Source organism: Tenrec ecaudatus, chromosome 10 (assembly GCF_050624435.1).
Source record: "Tenrec ecaudatus isolate mTenEca1 chromosome 10, mTenEca1.hap1, whole genome shotgun sequence".
NCBI lineage: Eukaryota > Metazoa > Chordata > Mammalia > Afrosoricida > Tenrecidae > Tenrec > Tenrec ecaudatus.
Window position 1 is genome coordinate 85,806,338 of NC_134539.1, and position 6,000 is coordinate 85,812,337.

Genomic DNA, 6,000 nt, shown 5'->3' on the forward strand with positions numbered 1-6,000 from the left:
TAAGGTTTCTAGAGTAGACTGTCTTTTCTTTCTTCCTAGTCTGTCTTAGTCTGGAAGCTCCACTGAAATCTGTCCACTGCGGTGACCTTGTTGGCCTTTGAAACTCCAGTGGAACAGCTTCCCAATAGCACAGTAACCCGTGAGCCCCCACAATAGGCAGTCACTGAAGAGTGGTGGAGATGGGACTCAATATTGACTGTGTAGACTGAGCTGCCCCCCGAGCTGCTCCAGAAGAAGCCAGTCTTCTCTTAACTTTAAGACAGCTGCCCTTTCCTGACCACGGGCCCACTGAACTGCAGAAGCGGGGCGAAGGGGAGCAGTCTTGGGTTAAAACGGCACCCCACCACCATATCCAAGTGCAGTAGCTTTTCTTGGGTAGATAGTTTCTGTTCATCCCTGGGCTTTGGCACATTCCCAGAGTTCTGAAATGCTCCAGGGGAGTTATTTTGCCAGGATTTTTGTGGGTTTTGTGGGAAAGCAGCTCCCTGAGGTCTCCACTCCAACATTCCAGAAGTCTTTCTCCATGGAGAGCATGTTTTTTCCAAAGGAAAATATCCCAGGAAGGCGAGGAGTTCATTCAGGGGGAAGTGATTAGGTAGATGTACGAAGTAAGGGTAGGATGTAACACGGGCGCTGTTAAAAAAATGCAATGGGACACACAAAGTCCATTGGTGAGCGGAAGTGGACAGGCGTTGGCCACTCTGAATCGGATCATCACCTAGCCCAGCAGGCGGGAGTGACACATGGGAAGAAGGATGGCATCGCCTCTGTGGTTAAGATCTGTCCCGAAGCAGGACACGGTCGGTGAGGGTGTGGCTCATGTCCATGGCCTACAAAGGTGGCTGTGTTCCTAAGATGATCACTGGAAGTTATACCCTTGAGTCGGGGCCTGTGTGGCTGATACTTGATACACCGTTACACAAGGGCTGCTCTCCTCTGAGTCAGAGAGAAGCGGCGGAGGTGGGGCCTATCTCTGGGAAGCAAAATGGTTCCCAGACACCCCTCGCAGCACCCACCTACAAGGGGAACTGAGACAGCACTCGGTACACTTGCCGCCAAGCACACAATCAGGGTGAAAAGAGGGGGGAGAATGATGACGGGGTTAGCAAGAGCAGCTTTTTGCCTCTAGCACCGTATGCCAGTGCATTAAAAAGACATTTTACTGTGAGTTCTGTGGGGGTTCCGTTTCAGACCACCAGTTTAACAATGTTAAGTCCCGTGGGCAGCTCGGGAGCAGAGCAGATTCGTGAAGCTCTTGTTTCTTGTAACTTTGGTGGGGAATGGGGGGGGGGGGCAGTTACGTTTCGGATCATCAGATGACTGCCTTTCTGGTCCACAATTTAAACTATTTCCCAACACCCCTCTCCCCACCCCAACTTTGATTTCTCTGCCCCTTCTGTGGAATGTACTTTCCTCTTCACACGTTAACACATGTAGACCGTTTAGCCGACTGCTCCTGAGGTTTTAATACATGCTTATTTACACCATAATTAAGATGCAGAACAACTCTGTCACCCCCTCCCCACCCCTCACCCCCAGAGAACACTCCTATGAAATCCATCTGGACACCCAGGCTCACCCCTGGTGCATTTTGAGTCTCTGAAATGCCCGTCATTTCTGTCATGTCATATACACAGACATGGGACAGAGTCTTGCCTTCTTTGTAAAACGTAGTCGTCCCCTTTTGCTTCGTGGGTTTTACGTGTCATCATTTTCAATGCCGCAGGCCCCCGAGGGTCACACAGGGGCTCCTCGACACTGCGCGGAGCATTACTCTAAAGACTGTCACTTCAGGCACAGCGGCTCTCTCTCTCTTTTCTTTTTTTTAAAATTTCCTGTCAACTTGAGTGAAGGGGTGGAGTGTAACCTGTCAATCAGATTATAGCCAATGAGGCCTCTGGGCCTGGCCTTCTCCTGAGGATCCTGGAAACTCCTGTCTTCCTCCCTGGAGGTGGGATACACTCTCTCTGCCACGTGGAGCTATGCTGATAGAGCAAGAGCCCTGGAGCTGGAGGAGCCGCATGGAGATTCACACCAGCGCTGAGATGCTTCCACCGCCACTGGATCCACAAGACTTTCCACCCCCTGGCCTGTGATCTTCTTGCATACAGCATCCTTGCCTGGCTGCATGAGTCTAAAGAGGAATTTATGGACTAATATCAGACATATGGGCTAATATCGGACTTATGAACTTGATCTGGACTGGGCTGGATGTTTCTCAATATACAATTGCTCTTGTATATAAAGCTTTTTCTTATACACACAAGAGTGTCTATGAATTTGTTTCTCTAGTCAACCCGGACTCACTCAGCTGGTTTTGTTTTTCTAGTCCTGCCTTTGTTGCTCCTGTCGTGTCTAACTATATAAGACAGCCCCGGGAAGCAATCCCAAGGAGAAAGCAATGGGACAGACGGTCCCGGGGGGACTTAAGGGAAGAGGAGGGGTGGGGAAAGAGAAGGGTGAGCAATAACGTCATGGATAAGGGAACAACTAGGGATCTAAAATCAAGGGTGAGGGGCGTAGAGTTCCTGGAGGGGCTGGAGCAACCATAATCTAGCTGAGAGGAACTACAGAGAGGCAAACAAGGGGTGAGCAGGATAGTGGGGCAGGAGGAAGGTAAAAGGAAATAGATGAGAGAACTAGGAAGCAAAACTATTTATAGAGGAACCAGCAGATGTGTACAGATGTAAATATATAAATACAAACAAACTGGAGCAGTGGTGTATGTATATCTTTTTATAAGGCAGTACATTGAGGTAGTGGAGGGATTTTGAGCCTCTTCAAGTTTTCCCCCAACACAAGAACACTTGGTTCTAACAATCTGGCAGTGGGTGATGTTCACCTTCCCGACAGGGTTGCCGAAGACAAACTGGGTGCATAAGCAAATGTGGCAAACAAAGCACATGGTGCCCAGCTATTAAAAGGTATAGCGTCTGGGGTCTTAAAAGCTTGAAGCCAAACAAGTGGCCCTCTCACGGGGAATCAACAAAGCTCACAAAGAAGATGCACACCAGCCCGTGTGAGCATGAGGTGTCTGTGGGCAGAGGCATCAGACTTCAAAAATAAACAACTTCATTGAGGTGAAGGAGAGGGTGTGCGGTAGAGACCTAGAGCCCATCCGGGGATGACTGGACATTTCAGCAGAGAGGAGCCATACAGAAGAGAAGATGCGTCCAGGGGGCTGTGTAGCATCGATGAAACGCAGGACACGTCTCTAGGTCCTTCGTCCTTCCTCCCCGCACTGTTATCATCCCAGTCCTACCTCGCAGATAGCTAGTCCGGAGTACATGCATCAGCACAGACTAGAGCTTTGAATTTACGGAACTCGGGCTATACGACCCCCTTAGAAACAGCAATGGGGGTCACAACTTGACGAGAGTAGGAAAAGGGATGGGGGTAAGGGGGGGCTGATAGCAGTGATGATGAGACCAGTATTGCAGGTGAAGGGATAGAAGGGGGGTGTACGATATATATACATAGCAATACATAATATATTAAGGGTTTCTGAGAGTGGCAGGGTGGGGGAAGGAGGGGAAAAAGAGGAACTGATATCAAGGGGCTCAAGCAGCAAGATCATGTTTTGAAACTGTTGATGGCGATATTTGTACATAGCTGCCTAATATAGCAGATGCATGGACAGTTATAATGCACGTGAGAGCCCCCAGACGAAATAACTTATTACTGAAAAATAAAATAAGAGCAAAGAGGAAGGGCTCATCTTTCCAAATATTGAGACACATTACAAAGCTGAAGGGCTAAAAAACTGGATACAACTTTGGTGGGAACAAACAGACTAATGAAACAAAGCTAAATAAATGGAGGACTGAAAAGCAATATATAAGGCAGCACTGAATGCGACTGGAGGAAAGGGTGGGTTAGTCTGGGATTCTGAAAGCTGGCCAAATGCAGACATACATAGCTAGATCCTTATCTTCAGCACATGTGAAAGCAATTTCAAATGATTACAGACACAAGCAATAACATGTCAAAACAACCCCCTCCCCAAAACCCCAAACAGACCCTCAAACAGAACCCCAAACCGGCTATCTAGTCTATTCTGACTCATGGGGACCCTGTAGGACAGAGTGGAACTGCCCCTTTGTGTTTCCAAGACTGTAATGTTTTCTCTGTCTGGGCAGCTGATGGCTTTGAACTGCCGACCTTGCTGTTTAAATGTGTACCCACTACAGCAGCCACCAGGGGTCCACACACCTATCATTGCCTGAAAATGACAGACTGCTCGGGCGAGATCGCTGCTATCTGATTCAATTGGATCGTGCACACAAGGCACACGGTGTTGGCAATTGCAAGCCGTAATTCTGACTTATCATAGGTAAATAGTAAACAAAAATGACTACTTAGAGAAAGCAAATAGTAAACACTAGGAATAGATGTGATGGGAACCTCAGAAGTTCACCTGCACTCTTACAAGACCACCACTTAGCTTGGGGGGGGTGACCCAAAGGGGACCTGTTCCACCTTTCTCAGGTCACTCATGCCCCTCGCTGGCCCTGAGTGGGCACATCATCGACAGGTCTCTCTCAGCAGGTGTATATTCTAATCAGTTGTGGCTCTCTCCCCTTTCTCAGCTGGGCCTAGCCACTTAGGTTTGTTGGTCCCGCTTTTAACCAGCAGCTTCGGGACAACGTGGGCCAGTGCCAGAAATAAGTCAATACGATGACAGCTCTTGAGACGAAACTCTTCCATAGCTAACTAACCCCTGTGCAGGCTGAGGCCAAGCCTGTGCTCCCAGGGTGGATCCTTGGGCCACCTTTGCTCACTGCTGCCACCCGCTGGTCTCTGGAGGTTCCTGCCGCTCGTGGCATTGCTGCGGGTGTTTCTGCTAATCCGAGCCGCTCCGTCCTCAGTGAGTGTTAGCAGCCACCCTCAAAGCACTGCTCGGAGGGTCTCTGCATAAGACCTGTGTCCAAAGGAACTGTTTCCCTACTGGGGTCTTTGGTCAGAAAGCCCCATGGGAGATTCTGATCTAGGGCTTTTATCTAAGGCTCACCCCACCTCCCCCCAGCCCAGGTTAACTGGGGTGGATCGCTGTATTCTGAAGCCACCAGTGGCTTCAGGTCGAAGAGCCAGATAGCAAAGCAACCAAGCCCTGGCCGGAACGCAGCCTCACCGGTCCTGTGGGGGAATGGCAAACCCAGGACCAGAGAAGCCATGCGAAAAGCAACCCTGGGTGGCCTGGCCAGAGAGATCGGGCAAGAAGATCCTCAATGCAAGAGGAAGGAGGGAAACATCGTGAATTTGAGCACGTGGAGATGCAGGGTTCCCTTCTGTAAACAGACACCTGACCCGACAACTTTCATGGCCGCGCTGTTCACAGTATTGTGGAAACGGGGGCAGACCCCAGGTGCCCCTCAACGGACGGCCCGCTAGCTCTGTTAAGAGGCTGGGTATGCGGATGCCGGAGGCCTGGTGGAGGGGAAGTGATTACTCACTGGACTGCTAGAGGCAAGGCGTCAACCCACCAGCTTCTCCGAGGGAGGAAGACGCCTGGTCTTCTACTTCAGTACAGGGCTACGGCCTTGGAAACTCACGGGGGTGGGGGGCTCTGCCCTGGCCCAGAGGGTGGCTAGGAGTCTGCATGGACTTGATGTTCTTGAGTCTGGGTTTTAGATAGACGTGTAAACAGAGGCCTGGCGTCTCTGTGAAGTGCTATGACGTTAACAGAAAGGTTGATGGTTTGAATCCCACCAGAGACCCTGAGGCCAGCCGGCTTCCATAACCAGTAGAGCCTGTGAAACCGATGGAGCCTGTCCCAGCAGGCTGCTGTTAGCGGGACTTGGCAGCACTGGGTTTCGGGTTTGGTATTTACATCCAGTGGAATGCGACTCCTTCATCACGCGAAATCTAGCATGGATGCATGCCCCAGCGTGGATAAACCTTGAAACCATTATGCTGAGTTAAATAGATTATCCATAAGAGCACAAACACGAGATGAGCTCATGGACCCGAAATCAGCAAATAAGCGGACACCAAAGCTTC